General features: G+C 36.9%; 1 long non-coding RNA gene across 1 annotated transcript; it reads left to right on the top strand.

Moving 5' to 3' along the window:
- The first annotated feature begins 744 nt into the window (after positions 1-744).
- On the top strand, positions 745-22,039 carry LOC112917019 (uncharacterized). The gene is made up of 5 exons (XR_011996547.1): positions 745-962; positions 2,081-2,157; positions 16,539-16,694; positions 19,179-19,300; positions 20,550-22,039. It is a non-coding gene; the product is annotated as an uncharacterized lncRNA (long non-coding RNA).
- The last annotated feature ends 987 nt before the right edge of the window (positions 22,040-23,026 follow it).

Genomic DNA, 23,026 nt, shown 5'->3' with positions numbered 1-23,026 from the left:
TTCCTATTTTCTTCAATTGTCACATAATCTTTACACTGTAAAATATAAATTTTTGGACTTTTACAATCATTTGATGAAAAAGCTAAGAAAAGCTTTGTATACATGTATGTATTTTGTTGGGATGTGGAAAATCATTAGGATTCTTTTCTGAAACCTAGTTCAATAGTTCACCAAAAAGGAACTACGTCTCAGGGTTAAAGTCATTTTCAACAGCATTTGGGTAATAAATCATCTGGAATTGTATTTTCAATACTTTATCATAAATAACTATGAATCATTGGGTCTTGATAGAAGGTGATTTTTGTAACCAACTTGTAGAACTTACACATCCAGCTGAGTGTGAGTTCCTCTTTTTTTTTTTTTTTTAAGATTTTATTTATTTATTCATGAGAGACACAGAGAAAGAGAGAGAGAGTCAGAGACACAGGCAGATAGAGAGAAGCAGGCTCCATTCAGGGAGCAGGAGGTGGGACTCAATCCCAGAACTCCAGGATCACTCCCTTGGCCAAAGGCAGGTGCTCAACTGCTGAGCCACCCAGGCGTCCTGAGTGTGAATTCTTTAAAGTCAGAGACCATGTATTTTTTCCGGGGATGTGACAATTGCTCAAAATTGGGTTTTGAACTTCTCTCTTAAAACTAACTGGTTTTAACTTGTGGCTTAAGATTCTCAAAAATAAACTCATTTCTTTTATTTAAAAAACCCATTTCATATTTAATCCAAATTTTCTATTTATTTTTCAGTTTGACCATCCATTGGACTTGGCTCTAAATAACTTTTGTCTGGCTTCAAAAAAAAAAATCAAATCCATTTTCATGAAAAAATAGTTTGTCACCGGAGAAGATACTCAATATGTTGCCACATTTACCAAAAATGATTTAAGCAACATCATTATCATTAAAATAAGTAAATGGCCTCCTGAGGAATGTACTTTGAGACCAGACACTTAGAAGTGTTATTTCTGGTATGTTTTCAGTAACATCCTGACACGTGCTACAGATGTAACACAATAGAGTTATTGCATACTGGATTTTATGGGATGAAGAGAACTCTCAAGATTTTCTAGTCAAACCTCCTAATTTTACAATTAAGGAACAGTGAGTTTCAGGCAACTTAAATTGCAGAAGGCTCGCTACATCCTTAGCTGGTAATGGAGTTTAGTGAGATCCAAATTTTATTTGATTTAAGGGCTTTAAAGGTTTTTTTTAATATATATACTATATACACATATGGTGTAGCTGTTGTGAATTGGCTAGTGGCTGCAGATATGTTTAAATTTGCTAGAAATTTTTAAATAACTGAAGGAGGGTGGGGCAGTAGCTGTCCACTTCAGATTAGCAATGGGTTTTAGTTCTGTATGAAACATATGCCCTTAGGTAAAGTCAGATTTGATAAATAAAATTTGAATTTCAGATACATAATGCTTAATTTTTTATTATAGGTATGTCCCAAATATTGCATGGGATATACTCATACTAAAAATATTCATTATTTGGAATTATTTGGAAATTTAACTGGGTGTCATGTATTTTATCCAGCAAATCTAGCTTTGAAGCATATGAGACATACTTATTACCATTTCAAACCCAGCCTAGCAGCCAGGTATGGCGAAACTATTTACAATTCACTAAAGAGCCATACATTCTCTCATATTTTGCAGCTTTCTTGAAATTAGGCAGAGCCACATGACTTGTTCTGGCTAATATCCTGTGGTTTGAAGTGATATGTGTCAGTTGATTGATGTACTTAAAAGTCAACCTGCAACCAATTACCCCCCACCACCTTCACACTGTCCCTGCTGCAGTGAACTAGAAGCCATGTGTTCAAGATGGCATACATGCAAGATGCACTACTTTTGAATCCCTGTAGAAAAGTTAGAATCAAAGTACCCAGGAGAACTGTTGGACCCACAGCATACTTTGTGTGTAAGAAATAAACCTTTATCTGTTAAACCACTGATATTTTATAGTTTGTTTGTTACTGCAGCTTGGCATAACCTACCCTGATAAGCCTACTATGTATCATTAGATAAATAAAATAAATTCTGTGAGTCTAAATTTGCTGCTTTTTTTTTTTTTTTAGAGTAATCTCTACACCCAAGGTGGGGATTGAGCTCACAACCCAGAAATCAAGAGTCCCACGTTCTACCAACCAACAGGGTATTGTTGTTTTTTAATCTTTATGGTGTTGCAATCAACTTTGCAGAACTGTTTGAAGGATTCAATGAGAATTACATGCGAAAAGCTTTAGCACTCTGTAGGGTGCAAAAATGAGAATGATATTTAATGATAGCATGCTTATGATGATTATTGTTTTAATTCTTAGAACATTCTTATGAAACTGGTGTTATTTTCATTTTATTACTAAGGGAAATGAGGCTTGAAGTGGTTGAGCAATTTGTGAAGGTCATTTCATAAAGCTCTTATTAAAGTTACGTCTCTATTCCAGGACAGTCTGACTCCAAAATCAGTATTTTCAAATCTATATCACATAAACATTTACCCATGACATACAGAAGCTTATCTCTATGTCATTTGTTCATTTTAGAAACAATTATTGATTGCCTCTCATATCAGCCACCTGTATTAGCATTAGAATGCTAAATAAAAGACCAGACCTCTCTTTCCCTTAAGGAAGTCTCAGTCTTGTCAAGGCATGTAAATATGTAATTACTGATTAGTACAATGAGTTATGTGATAGACAGAAGCAAAGACTTCTAAAGAAACATGTTGGAAATGGAGTATGGTTAGATGAGGCTTCAAGGAGGTGATGAAAACTGCATGGAGTCTTGGAGGATAAATGTGAGCCGGTCTGACAAAAACAGCCTGGGATTCTAGGCAGAGAGAACATATACTAAGAATGCACAAACCCATTTGGTATGTTCAGGAATTGTAGTTAGTTGTATACCTGGGTTGCAATCATCTAGCAAGTTCAGGAACTGAGTATAACCAGTGGGAGCTAGAAACATGGCAGAGGGCTGCTCAGTAAGAGTGAGAGTATAGACATGGGGTGGACCAAAAGGACAAAGAAAATGAAGGTACCACCAGGGATTTTGAGGGAGGGGTAGAAATAGCCTGACATACTTCTTCCTTCCTCCCACCCCTGCCTCCCATTGAGCAAACCTAACTAGAAGCCAGTTGGTAAGGGAGCCAAGGAAATGTAGTTTCAGGAGCCAGCTTTCTGCTATACTGAACAGTATAGGGAATGAGTGAGAAATGGATCATAGAACAAATAGCACAAGATTTTCAATTCCACCCCTTGCTCTGAGAGGAGTGTTCATATTCTTCAGGCAACAATATTAACATATCCTATTGTTTGCCAGTTGGGTTTTCCTCAGCAGCAGACCTTGAGATGGAGATTAGGGTATAGGAAGTTTATTGAGAAGTGCTTTCAGGATCAACACTTGTGGAAGAGAGGAAAATTAAGTAGAATTGGGTAGAGGTGATGTTGAGCTGCAATGCAGTCCCAACAAAACTGCAGCTGAACCCATGTGAACCCATCTGTGCAGCTAGGACAGCCTTTCAAAGTTGTTTCTGCGGGGGTAATGGAATTGACCTTTATACTCCTATCTGATTGATGATTGGATACCAGCTTTTCTGGGAAGAAGGCATGACCTTGGGCCTAGAGAATGCTGAAAGCCAAGAACCATCTTCCAGCAGCATTCCCAGAAGCCAGGTATGTCTACCATGATCCACCCCTTGTGCCCCTCAATCTCTGCATAGTTTCTACAAGCAGCTCCTCATGGAGGAGGGAGGGAAAGGGCAAAGTTTGGAAAGGGAAGGTTAATGAGACAAGCTAGAGTTCTCAATGCTGCAGTTGGTTACAGGGCCACACTAACTCATCTCCCTCCTCTACCATGCACTCTAGACCCTCTCCCCCTCAGCTGTCATCTCTAGTGGTCTCAGTGGTTTACCTGGTGGCATGACCCAGATCCTTTTCTCGGAGGTGTATCTAAAGCACTGATTACCCTGCCCTTCTCTGGCCAGAGTTACCGCATTTGTCAATTTGCCATCAGAACTGGGCAAGGCATATAAATGGATTTTACAAGTGGATTGCCTGGGCTCCACACTTTTCCAACCAGCCCTACCTCCTCTTGATCCTCTTGTACTCTATCTTGCTGACTAATCACTGGACAGAAGGAGTCAAAAGTGCTCGGGCAGTAGCTCAATTGGACTCTTGCTCAACTGGACTCTTGCTATGTCCCCTGGAAGAAATGTTCTCTCTCCAGGAATTAGGATTTGTATATACACAGAGCCCAGAGTTCTATACAAAGAGTAATAAAGAAATCTTAAACTTTCAGTGAAGAGCAATCTTTGGGGCTCTTAAAAATTCAGAGGCCAGGAGGAATAAAGACAGCTAGGAAAAAGGAAATGACCAGTTACATAGGAAGGAAAACAGGTGTATAATGTTTGTGAAGTCAAAAGAAGAAAGTCTTCAAGCAATGGATTTAATCAACTAATGTCAAATGCTGGGAGGGATACAATACGATTAAGACTAAGAGTAGACCACTGGATTCAGCAAGAATTAAGGACCTTGAAGAGTATTTTTTTCAGTGGAGTGGAGGAATGAAAGCCTGATTAGAGGAATTTAAAAATAGAAATAGGAGACAAGAATATGAAGATGCTGAGTATAGATGCTTTTAAGATGTTTTCTAGAAAAAAGTAGAGGAAAAGAAGGTAGCTAGAGGGAAAGGCACAAATAATTTTTTGAAAGAGGTGAGACACTATAGCATGTTGATGGAAATGACCTAACACAGAGGGAATGATTGAGAGGCATAATTAGTCTTTGCCATAGATGCCTGACAAGAAGTGCTCAGTGAATGCTAGCTACTCAGAACTTGATAATTACAAAATCATCTGCCTACTTTCTTAGATTTTGATTGAATTTTTTATTTCTACCAAGTATCCAGGTAATGTCAGCAATATACTTAAGTGTTATTAAGGTCCATGAATGTTGCTATGAAGAATAATAAACAAGAAGTTTAACATTCCTTATGACCACGTAAAAATAAAATTATATTCATTGTTTTTAGGGGAGGGGTTTATGTAGGTTAGTCCATGCATCTGAATATAAACCAATTATTTCCACAAAATACTTTAGAATTTTGATTAGGTTTATTATTTGAGTAGACTTTTGTCAACAGTCAATAACAAGAGTGGCTGGTAGATGTGTAGGGCTACAAAAACAAAGAAATAAAAACAATAAATGACAATGCAGAGAAGAAAGAATAAGGTCAGTGGAATGGTTGCAAAGCATTAAGCACAATCTGAGTGTTCAGATGAAAACTCTCCCTTTTAAACAGTAACTATGGTGACTGGGAAACTAATCAGGGTGCCCAGGATTAGACCTAGTACTTTAGTGGATCTAGGACAGAGACAAAAGGGAGGATATTACATATAGTTTTGTTATTTTGAACAGAGGAGAAAAGAATAAACCTCTTTATTTGTGAAATGGTTCAATTTGTGTGTGAGGAAAAGCCATGACTATAACCAATCAGAGTCTTCGTCCAAGTAAAAGATTACACAGAATTATTGTCAGATGCTGGATTTTTCCTTCCAGAGAAATGACAACCCTTTACCTTGAAAATTTCAAGAGCAGTCTTCCAAAACCCCTATAAAATATTAAACTAATATACTTGCAATTTTAGTACAAATCAGGAAATTCAGAAATTACAGTACTCATAGTAATATTACTAAGTTCACAGGGCACACATGTAAGACTTTTTATTCCAAAGCAGCCCAATTTTAAGAGTTAATATTTCTTTGGGGACCGATGTATTTTCCATCTTCTCTGCATTAAGATTATAAAACAAAAATGTGTTTGCATACTTCATTTAATGTATAATTTCTTAGCTCTGCCAAGATCTTTGGCTGACCTCTGATTTTGTATCAATATTTAAGGGAAGATATTAGATGGGAAATCATCTTGAGGCAAACTCAAAGACCAGTCATATAGTAAGACTTTTATATTTTGTATATTTACAATGCAGTAATTTTACTTTGTGACTAGTTTCCATAATATGTTTTTGTTAATTAAAAAAGAAAAATATTTAATTTCCAAGGGCAAATTTCCAGTTTTTCACTTCTTTACTCCAAAACACTGAATAGAAGAGAATCATACAGACGCGTAACATTTGATTTACTTATTTTTCTCATGCTGTGTTTAGTTTTTTAAGTCCAAATATTTTTGATTGGTATAAACTATCTGGAAAACTGATTTAGAAACTGATAAAATACTTCTGAAAGTCATGATGGCATATCTACTTGACAATGTAAAAATGGACATAACTAAAATATCCCTAGTTCTACGCTTTTCAATTGAGAAAAAAAAAAAGCATTCTTTTAAAGAAATATGACAGATCAACCAATGCAATTTTATCTAATGAGGGCAATCTGAGGAGTTGTGTGGAGCATACCTCAGAATGGCCCACTCAAGGGGATGGAAGAGGGGAGCATTTCTCTCCTGATTCTTGTTCTGCATTGTTTTAATACCCTCACACTTCCAAGTTTGTATGTGAGTCAAAATGTAGCTCAACAGTTACCCTCAGGTACTATAGCAAGAAATGCCTGATGTAGAAAGCAAGAAATTGCCATAGAGGCAAGATGCTGTCTCATTATACTTGTATATATCTGATTGTCATAATGACACTTGGGCTTGAGTATGTTGAGAGAACATGAGGGGATGCAAGAGGTGTTTAAACACCTTTTCATGATTAATTCTGGAAAAATAACATGATGTAACTATTGATAGATATAGCTACTTGCAAATGGATATTTAAGGCAATAATACAAGAATACCCAAGGTTTATCAAGATGACTGTAAGAATGTTTAAGTCTAATCCATCATGTTGTGTTTAAAAAAGAAAAGATAGGCTATAGCTATAGAATATATCCCATGTTTTCAACTCTGCATGGGGCCTCTTAAGAGGAAGACGAAAAGTACTATAGAAGCTTTGTGTGCCTTCAAAATAGTTACAAGGCATTGTCTCCTACAAAATAGTCAAATACCTACCCTGTTTAGCAGCATGATCTTTAGTGAAGACGGACATCATGCAATCATAGCTTAAAGACATTAACTAAGAGTATCATCTAATTTGTTTTATTCTGCTTCTCTGTTTATCAAACGACCTCTGATTCTCTTGAGGCTTTCTCATAAACTGGTCTACAGAGATAAAATGGGCTCATTTTCAACATGAATAATTGCTTTCCTTCATAGTCACATTTATCATCATAAATTTAAAAACTGAACCATGATTTATATATCAGTACTTTTTGAATCTGGATAGTGTGAGATGAAGATTACTGAGCATGGTTGGGATATTGTTTAAAAAGATATCAAGCATGGGGGGTGCCTGAGTGGCTCAGTTGGTTAAGCATCTGCCTTGGGGTCAGGTCATGATCCTGGGGTCCTAGGATTGAACCCACATCAGGTTCCCTGCTCAGTGGGGAGTCTGCTTCTCCTTCTCCCTGTGCCCCTCCTCCCCCTCCCCGCTCATGTTCCTCTATCCGAAATAAATACATAATATCTTTTTAAAAATATAAAAAATAGATTAAGCATGGATGTGACAAGGAAATCAAGATGATATGACAAGAAGAGAATTATATAAAGTTCTAGAAGGAAAAGCAGTTGAGTGAAAGTTGAAACAGTAAAGTAGCTTGGAAGAGTAGAAGATGCAAAGCATGCTGACTTTTCTTCTTGGCTCTGTGGATAAAGTGAAGGAGGTCTGGGAGATAATATAGTTTTCAATTAATGGGAGACAGTGTGAGAAAAGGTTCAAAACGATAGCTTGGCTATTCTGATAGTAGAGGGGCTTCTACAAAATATTGTAGACCCAATTATCCTAAGTTTTCAGTTGGAGCATGGCATAATGGAGCCTTCGACCTTAGCAAAATCGCTTCTCCAAGTTAGTGGTTTGGCTTGATCTTTTATCAAAAGTCTTGGGAGATTGAGAAATAAAGGTGATTGCAAAGCATTTGGTAAACATAAATTAATAGAAAACTCAACATTAGGAACTTTCTAGCAAATGTCTCTGAAATAAGTGGTGTATTTTGTGAAAAATTTCAGAGTGGTTTCTTGATACATTAAAATGTTTTTCTCGTATTAGTGATGCTTTCATAGTTGGCTTGATTCACTTGATATCGATGATCTGCACTATAATAAAATTTAAGCAGAGAAACTTAATACAGTCTGAATTGGGAACCACAGCTTCATGGGGACTTAATATATCATGTTGCAACATAACATTCTAATATACATAATTTCCTAAATTGTGCATTGACTTCAGGGAGTACTTAAATATTCAGTTCAATTCTCTCTCTTAAGTGTTCAGAATATAGCTAACAATATAATGTCCTGTATGCAGAAGGTAGAAAAGCTTCCTTCCACACCCAGATCCACCAGCAGAGCCAGAAAACAAGAAAATAGCTGTATGGAAAAGTTCCCTGGCAGAGTTATTTTCAGCACATTTTGAGAGGACATAAAAGGAAGAAGAATCAACATTTCCTGAATGCCAGCCCTTTTACTAGTATTTTAATGCACTTTAGCCATTAAAACAAACCTGCAAGTCTAGGTATTCATCATTCCTATTTCATTTTTGAGGAAATTAAGCTCAGATGTTCTGTTGAAATTACAACTGTGGTGGAACTGAGACTAGAATACAGTACTGTCTTCATTCTGTTCATACACCAAGGATCTATGTACAAATCTATGAATGCAAGAGCATTCTGCTCAAGCATCCCATCATGGGTATTGTAGCAACATTCCTTTCAATATTTTCAGTGCTGTCAAACTAGGCATCCATTTATGAAAAGAATATCTCTGCTCCTTCCTTAAAGGCAAGAAGGGGGTTATCAGACTAGTTTTTGCTTTCTTAGTAACAGTGGGTATGGTTTCAGGATCCAAGCTCTAACATGTTCATCAATTGTAAACTCCTGCATGACAGAGGCCATGACTTTGACTTCCAATTTCCAATTCCTACCTGTTTAAAAGAAACGCCCAGAATCAAGTCGTGGAAGCCTATGTTTTAGTTGTTGAATTCTTGCTTCTTCTCAACTCTGAAGGCTCAAGCCCTGAATTATTTCAATTATTTATGAAATAAACCAGTGCTCACATTAATACAGTTTTTTAATTTATTTGGAAAAAGTAGATGAAGAAAATGTTTGGCAAATGCTCACTTTTACAGTGAACTGGGTTTGGCTTGTTGACTGAGTGGATTTGGATATGAATATTTTCAGTTGGCAGTAAGAAGGAGAAAGAATTCTTTATTTGCTTCTTGACATTGTGAGTTTAAGGAATGCTTTGTGCTGTTATTCCGACAGACTTACAAATCAAAATAAGCACGAAATGGTAACCTCCAGAAGTTAGTGGAAGATAATACTGGGGGGAAGAGACAAGTATGTTTTCACTCTCAAAAAGGGTGAAATATGTCAGTAGGAGAAAGGGGAATTCTTATTTTGAAGCTATTGTATAAACCATTAATTTCATATAGCTTCACAGGGAAACACATTAAAATTCACTTTAACTCCATGAGGAGGTTAATAAATACATTAAAAAACTAAGGTAACTACTTCAAATGAAGAACTGAGAAGTTATCTTATAAAAGGATATAGTGTGCAGCCTCCAGAACAATCCCAATGGTCCCTACCTCTTGATATTCCCATCTTCCTTCCATGAAGTATGGGCTAGACTTAGTGACTTGCTTTCAATAAGGTGGAACTAGCAATGTACATCAGAAAAGGCAGTGTAGTCTCTCTCCCTCTCTCTCTCTCTCTAAGATTGTTCGCTCTGGGAGAAGCCACATGTACTATCACGAGCAACCCTATGGTGAGGTACATGTGGCAAGACACTGAGGCCTCTTGCCAACAGCCATGTCAATGAGCTTGGAAGTGGATCCTCCAGCCCCATTCAAGCCTTTAGATGTCGAGATTCCCAGCTAACAGTTTGCCTGCAGCCTCATGACAGACTGAACCACAACTACTCAGCTAGGCTGCTCCTAGATTCCTGATCCTGAGAAACTGCAGCATAATAAATGTACATTGTTTTAAGGCACTAAATTCTGAGGTAATTTGTTGTGCAGCTAGTACAAGGAGGCAGGAGTGATAACACACACTCTATTCTGTAAAGGATAGAGCCAGAAATTCACTTCAGCAAGATAACTAGACAGGAATAGATCACGTTTCAGTAGGCCAGTTAAAAGAAGAAAATGTAGCCCACAAGTCTTGAGAGTCAGCATGTCAAGGCTGAAGGACTGAAGGCCAGCAAAATAGGCACACTTTGGAAAAGTTAGTACACAAAAGTTTAACCCCAAAGGTTAGTGGAGGAGATACTTTTTGGGGGAAGCTACAGAGAAGAAAACGAAGAAAAAGACCTTTTTGGGGGGAAGCTACAGAGAAGCTAGAATTACCCCACAGGTTGAGAGACTGTCTGACATTTGATGTGGAAATTGTCCCAGTTATCAGAGTTCAATCAACTGAGTAGGCATGGTTTTTACCCTTAGGAACTTATATTTCTAAAGGGACATACTGACATGAGCAAGCATATAAAAAGGTATAACTTTAAATTCTAAAAGAATATTCTTCTTCCTTTCCATTCTCTCTGCCTCTGTCAAGCTCAGATTCTCTGCACCTCATGCCTAGCACTTAATTGCTACCAGGTTGTTTCTTGTTCTTGAGCCTTGTCTCCTCAGCTAGACTGTAGGTTGCTTAAGAAAAGGATCATGTCTCGTTCAATAATCCTCCTCTAACCACAAATTCTTATTTGAAATGTGAGTATATGTGGACATATTTCTGTGTACCTTCTCTGAAGCCACAAGAATTTTGGATGATCATACATGAATCATTTCAAATGCCACCATCTTGTCTCCAGTGAGATCCAAAGCCTTCTGGGTTATTTTTTTCTACCCTCTTCTGCCTCTCTATACTATTGGTTATATTTTCTCCAATTTTTGAAAAGGTGCACTAACCCATTTTCTTTATAATATGGACATTATAATGTGGTGCAAGAAATGATGCTAAGTGTTGAGAGGACATGCTGCCTTAGATAAGATAGACACAGACCCTGCCTTTTTATCATTTGCTACTCATGTAGTCTGTACAATATTAGGAAAAAAAGTAATTAAACAGTGATAACTCCCAGCAATGTTTAAAGATAGTATACATGATCTGTCATGCTATTTCCCAGTGGAGAATCCATTTTTTGATCTGACACTGCCATAAGTGATATTTTGTACCAAAGAAAGCTTCACAAGATCTTCCAACGTGAAACTCTTCCAGAACAGAAAGATGTACTCATGGGGCACCTGGGTGGCTCAGTCAGTTAAGCATCTGGCTCTTGATTTGGCTCAGGTCATGATCTTAGGGTCATGAGATGGAGCCCCATGACAGGCTGTGCTGGGCATGGAGCCTGCTTCCTGTCCCTCTGGCCCTCCCCTCCTTAAAAAAAGAAAGATGTACTCACATAAAAGGACATAGATAACATGATTGATGGAGAGACAAAAATGAAATATCTTAAAAGCAGGCAGGTGGCAGTTATCAGATCTTAGAAAATAATTTCTCAATCCTTGATATCTAGAACTTTTCATTTGAGAAAGTGGACATAAAGTGTATTTTAAAAAGACCTTTACACATATAGTAAATGATTCATTACAATTCTATAAAATGACTAACTCTTAATTTGTTAGGTGTCCATTTAAAGTTGTTTCTTCCCCAGAGACCATCCCATGTAGTCCTTGTACTCTAGTATAATTTAAAGTAGCCCTTGTACTCTAGTATAATTTAAAGTAATTTAATATTTAATTGTCTATTTCCATCCAATAAATCATGGGCTTTTAATGAGAGCAAGGACCTGTCTTTCTTGATTAATTTTGTATCACTAGTCCCTAGCATAGTGCCTCACACATGGAAAATGTGATGTATAAGGGAATAAATACATAGAAGTAAAAAAGGTCTTCAAAAAAAAGACCTGTTATCATATGCATGCTTTCTTTTTTAAAAATTCATTTTTAAAATATTCAATTTAAATTTAATTTGCCAACATATAGTATAACACTGAGTACTCATCTCATCAAGTGCCCTCCTTTGTGCCTGTCACTCAGTTACCCCATCTCCCCCGCCCCCAATCATACTCCACCCTCCCCTTCTACAACTCTTTGTTTGTTTACCAGAGTTAGGAGTCTCTCCTCCTGTTTTGTCTTCCTCTCTAATTTTATCCGACTCATTCTGACTCAGTTTCCCTCCTTTCCCTTATAGTTCCTTTCACTATTTCTTACATTCCCCTATGCATGCTTTCTCTAAAAAGATAGAAAAAACACTGAAAAGAAATAAAATCACTATGTAAGGCTGTTCAAACCTGTCTGCCTATCTGATGATAAATAATTCTGCTCGGAGCACGAGATACATTAATTTTCATTCATTTCTTCATTTATTTATTTCCTTCCTAGTGCATACTAAGCAAAGCCTTGACCTCTCCTGTTTTGCCCCCGAAGCCTGTCCGGAGGCTGCTTTGTAGATTTGGTCCTAGCAGACAGACCTGACATTCCTGGAACTCTCTCCATCTTTTGCCTTGAAGGCCCTGATATCAAACAGTCCCAGCTGGTTCATTCATAACAGGCTGAAATATTTGAATCGAATTATGCTAGAAAAGGCAGCCATTAGAGGTGTGCAAACAAAGAAGCAATATTGCAAAGCAGGGTTCAGAAAGATTCTTCTGTTGGTAGTGAGCAGAGCAGTTAGAGTATAGAGGATGGGAACTCAGGCTGAAGCTGAGCAGGGAAAGTAGAAGCAGACAGCAGCTAGGAAACTCAGGCAAGGGTCTGATCCTGACAAGATGATAAACTGGATTAAAATATTGGCAGTGGGAATGGAAAGAAATTGTTGGATGTGAAAGACATTAAATAAAAATTTGAAATCCATTCACTGTGAGCCTAGAGGACAGGGACTTATCTTGACATTCTTTGCTCCCAGGCTCATGCCTGGGACAGATTTTACTGCAGGGGGCACAGCATACGTCCAGGAACTATTTAAGGACTGAATCAATAACAATTAATAGAATTATATAACTGACAGGATGTGGGAGAAGAGGAAGAAGGAATAAATCAAGAGTGATTTTCGGAAAGTTTGGAAGGGAATATTATTTCAGTAAAAGAAAGTATTCAGTTTGGTCTTATTGAGTCTCTGTAGTGTCAGAAATTAGCAATATGGATTTGGAATTTGAATTCAAAAGATAGGTTAAAGAAGGGGTTCTTCATCCTTGAAGAACTGGGAAGACTGAAATCTTTAGAGCACATAGAATTTCTAAGATTGGGTAGATGAAAGAATGGAAGTCAGAGTCAGCCTCTCAATTTGGTATGGCAATGCTTGTTTCCTACTCTAGAGGATGAGTTCCCATGGGGGGGTGGATACATACATAATATAGTCAGCAGACAGGGTTTCCAGTACATCCTTCTTCCAATCAAGCTGCGACTTTTCATGTATTTAACTTGCTTAAGTTAGAATTTCCTGACTTATAAAAAAAAGATAGTAAATATAAAGACAAGCTCTTAAAGATGTGTCTAAGAAAATGGCAATATAAATCTCATGTAGGGATGTATGAGTGACAATGTGCAGTAAATATGAAGCTTTAGTTTGCTGTTTAGGATAGTTCCACCTTCTCAAAACATGACTTCTTAAGTAAGAGTGGCCATCTTTAGTGATTCTGCCCTTTCATATCGTATGACAAAGATTAAGAATTTAAATGTACCCAATCGCTATCAAAACCATGGAATTTTGAGAGCACTCTCTAGAAACTAAGTAAATACACAATAAGGAGGAAAATCCTTTGATCTGACAATTTTTTAAAAAGATTTTATTTATTTGAGAGAAATAGAGCATGAGAGGGGGAGATGGGTAGAAGGAGATGGGGAAGACTCTCTGCTGAGCAAGGAGCCCACATGGCTGGATCCCAGGGCCCCAGGATCATGACCTGAGCCAAAGGCAGATGCTTAACCTAGTGATCCACCCAGGAGGCCCTGACTTGACAATTCTACATCGAACCATTAATACAGCTGTTAAATAAAAGTAAATATATTTGAGATAGCTCTTGCCTCACCCATTCTGAGTTTTGTAAAAACTTATTTCCAGACAGCTCACTGAAAACAGGCCTTTCTTGTTAAATTCAATGGAAAGGTGGTGGTGTTCTATACAAATCACTCACTCGTCCTTTACTATTACTGATATATTTTGTAAAATAAATGTCTCAACATCACACATAATGAAAATCAAGTTATTGATTTTCATATGATTTTTTTAAGAATCAGGAAAAACCCAGGCTTCAATGAGAAAATTTGAAACTTACAAGAAAACATCTTTAAGTAGCAATGAGGTACACCGCACCGTGTGTTGGGGTATTTGTGCTCCCACAAGATTCTTACAATCCACTCAATGTTAGAGATACAAAAACCTGAAGCATCATTTCCATATTTGACTTGCACATGGTCTTCTTGTTTATCATATCATCCACCTAAAGATGCTAACATTGATTAAGGTTTCTTTTCTTTCTTATACAAGCCTTCATTCTCCAGCTTTCTTGGGGCAGCAGGGGTGGTGGAGGGCAGGAGGGGCCCCAGCTTACTGCAACGATTTGTGTAACCTGTGGGAAAAGAACACTGGCCGACATGTTAAAAATATCCAGCTTTTAATTCAGATTTCTAAAAATATTTTATTTATTTATTTGAGAGAGACAGAGAGAGAGATAGTGAGAGAGAGCACAAGTGGTGTGGAGAGGGAGGAGCAGGCTCCCCATTGAGCAGGGAGCCCAATGTGGGGCTCCATCCCAGGACACTGGGATCATGACCTGAGCCAAGGGCAGACACTTAACCAACTGAGCCACCTTGATGCCCTTAATTCAGATTCTACCCTAATCAAAAAATGAAAGAAACAAACATTAATTGAACTTTTACAACACACCAAGCCAAGATATATATAATCTTGCATAAGTGGTAAAGGAGACCCAATAAGGTAAATATCATTAGTCTCATTTTATAAATAGGGAAAACGGGGGCTCAGAAAAGATAAATAATTTATCCAAGGTCATTGACTAGAAACTAGGATGTAAATATTTAAACTGACTTTGAAATCCCTAGTTCTTTCTGTCATATTAACTTCTATGACTACAAACCATTCATGATTTTTTGGTTGTTACTTGATACTATAGTTAGGCAAAAGCTACTACAAGTTAAAAATTTTTTTCAGAATGTTGGGAAATATTTTTGTAGAAATCATTTTATTAGTTCACAGCATGAGTTAGATGTGAAGTATAGAGATCTGGAACTGTGCATTCTCAGTAAGTACATTTTAATAATATTGGAATACATCAATTAACTCATTGTGATATTGTTCAATGTTATACTTAAAGCTTAACGTGAGGAAAGAAAGACTGAATTACAACATATGATTGGCATCCTTATTTTTATACATTAGTCTCCATTATTTTTCCTAGGGGCTGCATTTCCAGTGATCTTTAGGAATTTTAAGTTTCCTAGTATTGCATTTTTCCAGCCCAAGTCTTTGACAGTCTCAGTCAAAATTCAGCTGATGTTGTGGGCTGATTTTTCCCCCTAACTTTTTATTGAAACAGTGTATTTCTCTGAAATAGTTTAAGGCTGTTCTTACCATTTCCTGCTGGGTGGGACTTTTTTTTTTTTTTTGGCTATGCTGTTTGCTTAAACTATGAAGCCATTTCAAGTAGACATGTTTTATCATCCTTTTTCCCCTTTAGAGGAACCTCCCTATAATTTAAGGTTGTTAATAGCCTCACCAAAGTGACATTTCTAATGTTTACTTATTTATTTTTCTCATTAGACATAGAGGATGAAGGACAGTGGTTCTTCATCACTACTTCTAATTCCAACCTGCAATGAGTGGTTAATAGGTATCCCTTCGGTAAAATTGTGTGTCATAAAAAGGGTATTTTAAACATAAATGTAAATAAGGCTAATAATTTTAAAAACATGTGAGAGAAATAGCTCATATTAAATAAAGCTAATAATGCCTTAAAATATAGGTCATCCCTTGAGGAGTTGAAAATCCAAACACATTTCCTAAAGTTGCTTCTGGAAAGCAAAAGGCATTGGAATTAAATCAATTAATTGAGTATTTAGGACATGTTTGTTCTTATTTTCTTCATCACTGTTATTATCAGGGCACTTTAATGATAATAATAATGTGGTATGTGTACCCATTTAAATTTCATCATTAATTAAAATAAGTGGCATGTTCCTCAGGAACTTATTAATAAAACAGAACAAAAATGACAGAGACTCTATGAAGCCAACAAATACATTAGATCATTGAAGATAAAGGAAAGAATGGAAACAAGACCCCTTTCACAGATCCAAACATGTATGCTGTTTTAGAAAATTATTACAGCATTTCCTGCTTCATTAGTGAGGAGTTTCTCATTTTGAAATTCCCCTGAAAGGACATCCTGACTTATTCTTAGTAAGTTACCATTACAGTAGTCCGCCCACTCCTCATCCCATCTCTGGTTTTTCTTTCCACTATTTCAGTTACTCACCATCAACTGGAAGTGGATGACCCTCTTGCAACTATCGTCAGAAGACTAATAGTAGCCTAATGCTATGTTCACAAACCATATATCATTCACCTTCATTCATCTTATCAACGTAGGCATTTTATCATCTCACTTTATCACAAAAGGAAGGGTGAGTACAACATGAGATATCTGGAGAGAGACCACATTCACATTATTTTTATGACAGTATATTGTTATAATTGCTCTGTTTTTATTATTAGCTATTGTTGTTAATCTCTTAATCTGCTTAATTTATAAATGAAACTATCATAGGGGTGTATGTATAGGAAAGAACATAGTATATATAGGATTCCATACTACCTGTGGTTTCAGGCATCCACTGCAGGTCTTGGAACGTATCCCCCTCAGAGAAGAGGGGCTACTGTAGCTGCATTTCTGCATGAAAGCAGATTAAATCTTCTTCCATATCTCTTGATCTACCCAGCTGTCCTTATGATGTGTTTTAATGTTCTAGACCTACTGAGTCAAAGAGTGTGAAAAGATCAGGCATCCTGGAGAAACAACTCACAATGCTGGTTGTACCAAAGTGAGAAAGTGCTGTCTTTTCACACCACATAACAAGTAATCACCCCTTATTTTTGGAAATTGTAGGGAAAGTACTGGCCTGGTAGTCATTAAATGAAGGTTCTAGTTCTCAGCCCATTTGTAACTTAAAAGGCCACCCTTGGAAATCACTTAGCCTCTCAGTCTCGGTTCCCAAACAGTAAAATGAAGGACTTTTAGAGAGAGTATTGTCTCTAAGATGTCCTCCAGATGTAAGGCTTTAACAAGACCCATAAAATCTGTATTTAATGCCGGAATCTAATTGGAATATCTTTAAATTTCCTAAGTAAATACTGAGCAATGGGGGTCTGCACTCACCTGCTGAGTGACATTTTGAAACTCTCTAAACCACTGACCTTTTCCAAAAATCAGGGCATCGTACAATTTTCTTTATCCTATTAGCATAGAAGCCATGAGAGTGAGTAAAATTCCTAGTTACAAAACTGCTTAAATTTTTTTGGAAACCATCTTCAATAAACATACAATGTATAGCTATCTATTAGAGTGACTAAATGTACATCCTAAACAAACATGCTAAGAGAGCTGCTACTTCGAAGGAAGAAAGTCAAATGAAAAACCATTTTTTAAAAAAGACTTTTTATTTATTCATGAGAGACACACAGAGAGAGACAGAGAGAGGCAGAGACACAAGCAGAGGGAGAAGCAGGCTCCATGCAGGGAGCCCATCATGGGACTCGATCAGGCCCTGGGCTGAAGGTGGCACTAAACTGCTGAGTCACCCAGGCTGCCCTGAAAAACCATTTTTAATGGATGTTAAACAGGCTTGTGGTGATCATTTCGCAATACATACAAATACCAATCGTTATGTTGTACACTGGAAACTAACATAATGTTATATGTCAGTGATACTTCAATTAAAAAAGGGGGGGAAAATGAAAACCATTTTATTTTCTTTTAGGCAAACTCCAAATATTTTTCTCATCTATTTTAAAAATTAAGAATAGGAAATATTGCCTAATAGTCAAAAAATTTAAAAACTAGGAAGGAGAGGCAGAGATTAGAAAGGAAATGAAAGATGAAAATGGAGGGAAAAAATGAGAAAAAGAAAGAAAAAGATTCACAAATGGAGAGAGAAATAGATAAACCAGGAAAGATAAGGAAAAACATCAGAGGGAATTTCATAGAAGTTAAGTGGACATGAAAAGACAGACACTCAAAAAATGGAACATAAGTTATCTACAAGAAAGGTATTCATGCAGAAATAGCTTAATCAATGGATTTTAATGAAATAGATTTCACACACATAGTAGTTTTAAGCAGTCACCTCTTGGCACTGATTTCTAGGCCAACTGAAGAGGAATAGAAGACTGAATCAGATATTTCCCGATGTTATTTCAATTAAAATGAGCTTCTTCAATGGGTATTCCCCACATATTGTAAAATGATAGTAACTGACTAGAAATTGGTGCCTCAACTAGAGAAAGGACGAGAAAAATTTAGGACAGAATAAAAAAAAAATTCTTTAAAGTATTTTATTTTCCATGGGAACAATAAATCATTTGTAATTTTTCATGGAAGTCATTTATTTGCAAGTCTTTTAAACAATGTGTATCAACTGTTAACATCAATCTCTTTTCATACTATTATTAATTCAAAATAGAATATTTCAGAAGTTAAGGAATTAATTGCTCTTTTTCAGTTGTTATTTATAAGAGCATAATTGTTATTTTTAAAATATCCTTATCAGTTGGAAAAGTAGTAGATGCATATGAGTAAAATGACATTTCCTTTAATATAATCTGTCAAAAATATGTGGTGTTTATAGATAAAACAAATGTCAGAATATTGCTAATAACTCATTTGGGGGATGTGGACATAGTGGTTCGTGTGTTTTCTATTTTCGTGTATATTTGGGATTTTTCTCTAACAAAAAAATAAACCATTTTTCTTTGAAACTGAGTCAACTATTTCACTGTGTCACAAGAAGTAGCTAGATGAATACATGATATCTTACTTTCAGGAGATCATGGAAGACTTTCTAGAGGATTTTTTGTTACCAAAATTTCTTTGGTTCCTACTTCTTTTTCAGTGACTTCTACAACTTTATTTTTTCATCATCAACTAACTTTTATTTTCAGAAGAGCTGAACTGTATTTTTATAAATTTCCACTTCAGAAGCACAGGAAGTCTTAAGAAATGGATGAGAACCAGGTACTTAGTGTACGGTTTTCCATTGTGTTTTATTTAACTTAAGTCCCAAATTCTAAAAGCAGAAATGGAAGTATCTTTATGCCTTGGGTAGAGATGTCTCAATTGTTCCATGGGAAGGCTGGAGAAAGCATTGCATTTGGAAGCCTTGCTTTGGCTATCACCTGAGACTGGTATCCTAGAAGTGCAGTCCAGTATGCTGAGTCTCTTGGAGGAGAGGAATGCTTGCCTCTTACTCACACACTGCTTTATTTGCAAGTTAAAGTCTCAGAGGAGACTGTCTGTCTACCCAGCTGCAGAATGTGTATGCGATGATTGCATCTGTTGCCATGGAAACTGAAATATAACCGATAAACTACAGCCCAAAACAGATTAAAATTGACTTAGAAAAACTATGTAGGGTTATTACAAAATGCATGATAAAACATCTCTTTACTGTACCTCCCTCTTTAAAATGATAGCTTATGAAGTAGAATTTTCATAGAAATCATTCTACCCAACAGAGTTTGTGGTGGTAGAAAGATTATTGCTGAATAAATCCTTAAAGTAGTATATGATAACTGCACATGACAGTAAATGGATGGATGGTTTAAATGCATATATGTTTGGCTAAACATATATGTATAAGGGTAATGATATCATTATGAAATGCTATGAGTCCCAGAAATCCAGGCCCAAATATATTTGAACATGATAAAAAAGATAATTGATTTTTGCTTTAACCTGATTTACTATTTCAAAGATGTATATCTATTGTTTTGTTTTTTTTTTAAGATTTTATTTATTTATTCATGAGAGAGAGAGGCAGAGACATGGCACAGGGAGAGGCAGGCTCCCTGCAAGGAGCCTGATGAGGGACTTGATCCCAGGACCCCGGGATCATGACTTGAGCCAAAGGCAGATGCTCAACCGCTGAGCCACCTAGGTGCCCTATTGTCTTGTGGTTGAATTTATATTAACCTAAACTTAATAATAGCCACCACTTATTCAACCTATACTCGTAATGATCAAAATTGTAGAGCTGGAGAATTAATAATCGAAACTGTTACAGAACATCAGTTGGTTGAAATGAGGTTTTTTTTTCCTGAATGCAGCAATCATACCTAAAGAGCTAAGACTGGTCAGTTGGGGAAACTGAAAAATTATAGAATGATAATTATTCAGATGTCATACAATTAGCAAACCTTATTTTTAGGGTGTCAAGTGTATTAAGATCATTTGATAGTAACAATAAATTAATTATTTTTCCTAGCAAAAATTATCAATGGTGGTATGTACTAAGGGAAAAGAGCAAAGACTGGAATTGCACTTGACCACTTTTGGATTTTCATTGTGTAATGAACTTGTTCTGCATTATGACTTTTAAAAAACAACCTGCCAAGTTACACAGAGCAAGAGGACAACTTATGGAGGATATATCTATCACCCGGAAAGTTCGAAGTTTATTTTGCCATCTTTTAAGTCAAAGGAAGACTGGAAGGTCTGTTTTCCCATTTGTTGTTCTGAATATTTATAGAAAAGGAAAGGTTCTTTTGGAGACAGTTGAAACGAAGTTCCAATTCTGTCTTTGGAAATGACTCATAGCTTCTAACGTAGGACCTTCTAATGATCCATATGTCGATGTATGGAATGTTTAATGACATAGGAATGGTGATAGCTGGATCTTGGTCTGTTCTCTGTCCTGTCATTACCTGGCTGTGGATCTCACACATTTCTGGCCCACAGTTTTCTCATCTGTCAGATCTCAGTAGGAGGTGCTGAATAATCAGTAACATTCCTTTCAGTTCTAATTAGAATCAAACCTTATGTGAATGTTTCTATCTGACTCAACCCTAATCCATAATTCCTTTCTCCCTAATTATTTTCTGGTATTGGTCCAGGGGTAAATATGTGTCCAGTTCTAACCAATTATTGTTAATGGCTGAGATTCCAGGAACGCTTTTTAAAAGGATAGATGGTGCCAGAATGATCCTTTGGGCCTTTTGAACCTGTCCCCTCTTGCCTGCAAAAAATGCAATGCATAGGGTATAGCAGCCATATTTTTTTCAAGATTTTTAATTTGTTTATTTGAGAGAAAGCATGAGTTGGGGAGAGGGATAGAGGGAGAGAGAGAAGCAGACTCCCCACAGAGCAGGGAGCCTGACACGGGGCTTAATCCCAGGACCCCAGGAACATGACCTGAGCTGAAGGCACATGCTTAACCAACTGAGCCATATAGGCAACCCCCATAGCAGCCATCTTAATGTCTATGAGATGACAAACTAAGGATGGTAGAAGCAGAGAAATAAAAAAAATGCATATCCCTAATGGCTTCTTTGAGAAGCCTTACCAGCCTTGGGCTGTCTGTATCTGGATTTCTTGCTATAGGAGAAAAAAACCCCATCATTTAAGCCATTGCAAAATGGTTTACCATTATTGGCAGTAGAATTTATGCTAAATGATATAGCTTAATACAACAAATAGAACTAAAATGCTCTAATTGAAGAAGGTTCCTTGTGAAAGATACAAAGATCAATACCATGATTGCTTCTCTCAAGGCACTTCTAAGTAGAAGGCAAATGACGAACACTCAGCTAACTACAATACCAGTCAGAATGCATTAAGAAATGTATCAACAACATTTTAAGCAAGATGAAGTCATTCTTGAGCTCAGGGAACTATGTGGGGAAATTGGACATAGAGCCCCCCCCCTTTTTTTTTTTAAAGATTTTACTTATTTAAGAGAGAGAGCACAAGCAGAGGGAGCGGCAGAAGCAGGCTCCCCACTGAGCAGGGAGCCTGATGTGAGGCTCGATCCCAGGACCCTGGGATCATGACCTAAGCTGAAGGCAGACTGAGCCACCCAGGTGCCCCTGGGCATAGAGCCTTAAAGAGATATATTTTAGTACTCTTGGAAGTTCATGCTGCCTCTTAATTACATTAATAATTAAATTATTAATATAAAAGCAGTAATTGGACATTAAGCTATGATCACTTTATTATGCTGATCTAGAGATTGGGTCATATAGTTAAGCTTGACTTTCAATTTAACATTTTAGCAAAATATTGTTTTATAAAATATCATTCTAAAAGAATTCCACATTAGGAGGTTAAAAAGGGTCATGGTAACCCATTTCCTTCCACTTGCTCAGCTACTGGTTTATGTAACTACTCTCAGTGCCCTAATAATTTGCTGTTTGAAAAAATATGGACTAAAGTCAATGCCTGCCCTTTTTTTTTCTGCTGCTATGATGCTACTCTAACCCTACTTAACTGTCCAAGTCTTTTCCCAGACTGTGTAATCTGATAAGTGATTCAACACAGTTAAGTTAACCAATAAAAATGGCTTAATATACCACCAGCATTCACTTGTGTTTGTGCTTTTATAGCATCTAGACTGTGATCATTCCTGATCACATTTTGGAATCATCAGGGACACTTTTAGAAATACCGAATGCATGAGCTCACCCATCCAAGTTGATTTGAATCTAACAGGTCTGGCAGTGGGATGCAGGAACTGGTAGGTTTATTTTATTTTATTTTTTAAAATATTTATTTATTTTTTCATGAGAGACACAGAGAGAGAGGCAGAGACATAGGCAGAGGGAGAAGCAGGCTCCATGCAGGGAGCCTGATGTGGGACTCGATCCCGGGACCCCGGAATCATGTCCTGAGCCAAAGGCAGACGCTTAACCACTGAGCCACCCAGGCATCCCAGGAACTGGTAGGTTTAAAAGTGTCTTAGGTGCT

Source organism: Vulpes vulpes, chromosome 13 (genome assembly GCF_048418805.1).
Source record: "Vulpes vulpes isolate BD-2025 chromosome 13, VulVul3, whole genome shotgun sequence".
Classification (NCBI taxonomy): domain Eukaryota; kingdom Metazoa; phylum Chordata; class Mammalia; order Carnivora; family Canidae; genus Vulpes; species Vulpes vulpes.
This window is presented reverse-complemented; position numbering and strand designations above follow the sequence as displayed.